The sequence below is a fragment of the Schistocerca americana genome, chromosome 4 (genome assembly GCF_021461395.2).
Source record: "Schistocerca americana isolate TAMUIC-IGC-003095 chromosome 4, iqSchAmer2.1, whole genome shotgun sequence".
Classification (NCBI taxonomy): Eukaryota; Metazoa; Arthropoda; class Insecta; order Orthoptera; family Acrididae; genus Schistocerca; species Schistocerca americana.
Window position 1 is genome coordinate 649,732,563 of NC_060122.1, and position 6,000 is coordinate 649,738,562.

Below are 6,000 nucleotides of genomic sequence, written 5' to 3' on the forward strand. Positions count from 1 at the left end.
TGCCTATGGACGAGGTTTGCCGAATGCGTGAAGCATCAAACGATGTTATGAAAAATTTAGGGTTGGTAATGTTGGTGACAAGACAAAAGAGAGACAGACCTGGAGTGAGTGACGACACAGTTGATGTCATGAGTACAGCATTTGATCACATTCCGCGGAAATCAACGCGTCGTGTTTTCACAGAAACAGACATACCTCATATCACCGTGGCGAAGATTTTACACAACTGGCTACATTTCCATGAATACGTATTGCACTCCTGCAAGTTTTGCAGCCAGGTGGTAGATCCTAACCTGCTGAGTATGCTAGGTACCTGGTAGAAACCAAATGATGCAGGCAGTGAGACCCATACGAGACATGGAGAGAAACTGAATATTGTCTGGTGCACTTTGTGATCCAAGTGAAGTGATTATGGAAATTTTCGAAATGTGAACAGGCATAATGTCCGGATCTGGAGGTCTGAAAACCCACATATTGTGATACAGCACGTGACGAACAGTCCGAAAATGAATGTGTGGTGTGACTTAATGTACAATTATTGGGCCATTCTTTTTCACTGGCCGTACCATTGACGATGAGGTTCCATACTCCGAGGAGCATAGGGGACGATGCGGGAGACCCGCACCGCCCACTAGGCCAGATCCAAGCGGAGGTAGTTTGCCATTGCCTTCCTCCGACCGTAGTGGGGATGAATGATGATGATGAAGGCAACACAAATACCCCCGAGTCATCTCGAGGCAGGGAAAATCCCTGACCTCTCCGGGAATCGAACCCGGGACCCGTGCGCGGGAAGCGAGAACGCTATCGCAAGACCACGAGCTGCAGACGCTTTACCATTACAGCAATATATGAAATTTTACGATGCACGTCAATGGTACTATTTTCAACTACTGGTTGCGTTTCAACGAAACGATGCACCACTGCACTGGGTGTTATTTGTTCGCCTTGTCTTGGATGACAGAGAAATGGATTGACAGAGACGGTCCAACATCCCGGCTATCACTTTCACTTGACCTAACGCTTCCTGTGGGGCCTATGTTAAGAATAAAGTTTTCAGTTCACCAGTTCCTGAAGTACAAACTCAGGGAACAAATATGACATGCTGGAGACGCCGTAACGGAAGAGATGTTGGCGCAGACATGGAGAGAAATTGAATATTGTCTGGAGCACTTTATGAGCCAAACTACTAATTGCAAAAAAACTGCACAGCTATATCCAGCATATTTCTCTACAAATAAATTTTTGAGTTCAGGAAAAGATTTAATTCTTACCCTGTACTATGGTGCCACTATAACGGTCCTCGAATTCATGTTCTACAAATTGATCCAACAGAATTTCGCAAGAAATACGTTGTCATTCTTCCAAGGATTCCTATTTCAGTTCGCCGAACAATAATGTTACACTTTCGTATACTGACCTGTTACGATCTTAACGGCGTGTCACTGATTTCCTTCGATATCTGTTGTCATGCCTAATTGATAAGAACTTCATTCACTGGAACAATAGAATTGGTAACGCTAGCGTTTTGTATGAGATTTCTTTTACAGATTGACTGCGTTTTCCCAGTACCCTTACAACAAATCAAAATTAGACATTCGCCTTCCCTAACACTGATTTTCCGTTGCGATGTATCATGGTCATGATTTTCACCACCAATTTTGTTGTCTGGTGCTATCGACCCTTTCGTATTTTTTATCCATATTTAAGGAGAGAGCTGCCATTCATTACACCTAGTCTAATTTTTTTCCAAGTTTTTTTGCAGTTCCTCACTATCTTTCAGCTGCGATACTTACCCGTACATAACAGAATCGTCAGGGAATAATATTATAGTACTGCTGATTCTGTCTAATAAATCGGTTAAATGTACTGATAACATTAGAAGTTCCGTTACGCTTGAGCGAGAAACACTCCATGTTACTTGCGATTCTGTTGCAGATTCGCCACACAGTATAGTGTACTTCATTCTATTGTTCAAACATACCTCCAGCAAAGCAATTATCTGCGGAGAAACTACATATTATCGCATCGTGGTTAGCAGGTAGTGTCAATCGCCTTTCGGTCATCTAGGAAGTCAAAATGTGTCTGCTCATCAGTATCTGTTGTTTGCAGGATGTGGTGTATGAATATCGCAAGGTGTTTTTCACTCTAGTGATTTTTCCATAAACCGAACTGACTGTTTATGAGCAGCTTGTTTTCCTGGAGGAATACCGTATTTAAGAGGAAAATTCAGTAATTAAAGAAACAAATTGATACAGAAGTGAAACTGTTTGTAGGAGGAGATTGTTAATTTTATTAATTTAGGCTGTCCCCACTGGGATGAGCTGAGGACAACTGAGGGTTGAAAGATGTTTTATTTGTAACCTCAATACTGCATTCAACAATGGTCTGTCGCTTGAAGTTTCCAAATTAGTTGAAAAACATTCAGTAATCCGTTTTTTTCCCCAAAGGTGAGAAACAGGGTGAAATATTTTCTAGAATGATTTTGCAGTTTTGTGAGTGTTGTATGAGATGCGAAAATTTTTGTAAGTGGATAGAACAGCTCAAAAACGATCAGAGCTCAGTGACTGATGAGCAACGTCCTGGTCGGTCAGTTCCAGTGTTACCTCCTTCGCTTAAAACCCCTTTGACGACATTATTCGTGGCGCCGACGTGTTACAGCGGTACATACAAATACTGCAAGAACAGTTGCAGTAAGTGATGACACAGATCATGAAGTTGTCGGTAACAAGCTCAAGTACACCAAAACGAGTGCAACGTGGGTGCCGAAAGAGTTAACGCACCACAAGGAATCAACACTCGAGACGTACTTGAAAGAATGCTATGGAAGGGAAGGTGACACTTCTCCAAACAAGATTTTAGCGTGTGATGGAATGGAATTTGTGGATAAGTGGCTTAAACAACACGGCAAAAATTTCTTTGCATCAGATATAAAAATCTAATTCATCGTTGGGACTACAGTATTAATGCAGTTTTGTCATATGATGACATGGTTGGAGACCGTGGCTGTTATTCGAAGACAAATTTTGATGTTGTTGGGACAGCAACCAGCCACAAATTTACTTCCAGTTCCTTTATTCAAAGGGAACCCTCAACATTTACTGTATTAATATTGGTGGGTACATAAAAATCTAATTCATCGTTGGGACTACAGTATTAATGCAGTTTTGTCATATGATGACATGGTTGGAGACCGTGGCTGTTATTCGAAGACAAATTTTGATGGTGTTGGGACAGCAACCAGCCACAAATTTACTTCCAGTTCCTTTATTCAAAGGGTAACCTTTGAATAAAGGAACTGAAAGTAATTTTGTGGTTGGTTGCTGTCCCAACACCATCAACATTTACTGTATTAATATTGGTGGGTAGAGTATTGAGAACTAATAAAAGTCTCATTTTGTAATAATACACATCCAGCATCAGGTGAACGTCAGCGATATTGGTCTGTAATTCTGTGCATTGTATTTTTTTAACCACTACACCAACAGCGGTGGCCTGCGTTCTTTTCAAGTAATACTGGACCATCTACTACTCACGAAAATGTTGATAAATATGAACAAGAATGAACAGAGTCTGGAAGAAAATGAAAATAAGCCATTTGTTTGACATGAATCCATTGCTCGGTAATGTGAAGCAGCTAACTGGCTGTGTTTTCACCTAGCTCGGTCTTCCCTCGGCTCTATTACCGTTACACTAGGGGTGTGGAGTCCCGTGGTTGCGCTAGCGAGAATGTCGACAGTGGCTGCCGCACTTTCGCTTTCACCCGTGTTTTCACTTAACCATCTGGGGTTGTCACGAGCCTTTGAGGCAGAACAACTGCTTCAGCTGGATAAACGCTACCTCTGGCACTGCCTGTTCAAGTCGATTTTCTCGAAGTAGAATTAAATGTTTTAATTAGGCCCAATCGGTTGCCCCGGAACGAAAATCTGTCCCCGAAAACCTAAAACAGTTCCAAAAATATTGAAGCTAACACGAATGTACAGGGTCATTCCGTGATGATACTACAAACTTTCACGGAAAAGGGTACATCTGTCAATGTCAGGTAAGACCCCATGGTCAGGAAACGACTGTCGAAAGTTATAAGCGAAAATCGTTCTCATACCTCTGACAGTGGAATGCGTGTACAGCTCGTGTTGTTGCTACTATCATAGGACAAAGAACATTCAGATGGACTGAAACAAGAACAAAATGCCCAGTAAACGTGGGCTCCAAAACAGCACTTGCTCATCTGCGCTACTGTTAAACACATCTATTCTACTGTCTACCCATGCCTCTTAAGGTGTGCATTTTAGAGCCCATATTTGCTGGACTTTTTTTCTTGTTTTACTCCATAGTACCACCTCTGAAAGGGTCTATTACTTGACATTGATACATTTGCCCTTCTTCACTATCATCCCTGAAAATTTGCAACATCATCACAGAATCACCCTGTATGGCAAACTCCGTGTACTTTATGCATATAGTGCTCCTTCGTTGCAGGTAAATTTATAAATAAATTCATTCTTTTCAGTATTAATAAAGAAAATTAATTCCTTAAACGAATCTGCGATTGTTACAAATTTTTACCAACGAAGCCGTCTAGATCACTTAATATATTTTAATTTATTTCGACGTTTCAGCTCTTGCCGTCGCCGTATCTGTAATTGGAAATTTAGAATAAAAGTGAAGAATGTGAGATGTTATGAGTACACTACCAAACAAAAGTAAAAAATTCGCCCACCAAAACCGTGCGAACTCATGTAAAAAACTTCAACGTCAGTTTCAACGAAATCTCTATATAAATGAAGCGTCAAATGCCAGATCCTCTCAACTTATTTAAATGCAGAGACAGAGTCAGAGCACAATGATCTGAAGATTTAAGGCAGCGTATTTCCCACTGCCGCCACCTCTTCGCTGGCACTTGTATTTCTATATATTTAGAGCCGAGGTAGTAGTTGAGTCCCATTAAGGCACAGGTTTCATTGTAACTGACACTGAAATTCGTTACGTTAGTTCTAAGTTTCGGTGGGTTAATTCTTTTAATATTTCACTTTTGTGTGTGTGTGTGTGGGGGGGGGGGGGGCGAGAGAGGAGGAAGAGGAGGAGGAGGGGAACCTCAGTCTAAATATTGACAAGAAAATGCTTCAGAAGCGCACCTGCATCAAGAACCTAAGTATAATATTAGATTAAGTTTCGCCAACCGTGTAGAATTTATTAAGGAAAAAGTACAAAAACGAACACCAATCTTGAAGAAACTAATTGGAGCAAAATGGGATCCACTCATAACACCTTAAACAAGACAATCAAGATGCGAATGAGACCTGTTATTAAATATGGGAGTGAAATTTTGATTTCCACACCACAAAAACAAACACTTTATAGAGAATACAGAAACAAGTACTTCGACTTACAACCGCAGTGATCAAAATCATACTCAATGTTGCTATGTAGTTGTACACAAAGAAATCTTTCCTTCGCAAGAGAGATCATGAAGCATTTGTCAAAATGAAAACATCAGAAAAAGCATATGTGATCGAAATTGTCTCTCCGAGCTCCTTAAAATCACGAACACCAATAGAAGCAAGTAAAAAGACAGTTAACAGTCTGGATATAAAAATAAGTATAGAGAATCCCCAAAAAATGTCAATTCTTTTCATTGCAAATGGTTCAAATGGCTCTGAGCACTATGGGACTTAACATGTGAGGTCATCAGTCCCCTAGAACTTAGAACTACTTAAACCTAACTAACCTAAGGACATCACACACATCCATGCCCGAGGCAGGATTCGAACCTGCGACTGTAGCGGTCGCGCGGTTCCAGACTGATGTGCTTAGAACCGCTCGGCCACACCGGCCGGCTTTTTCATTGCATGGACGTAACAAACCAACTGACAATGGAGACCAGTGCTAAGAAGGAAAAGCCAGATATTGTTTTAAAGGAACTACTGCAATAACGGTGTTACATGAAAAAGTCTCAGAACCAGAATCGCGTAGAACATATACGGACAGACCATAGATTAATGA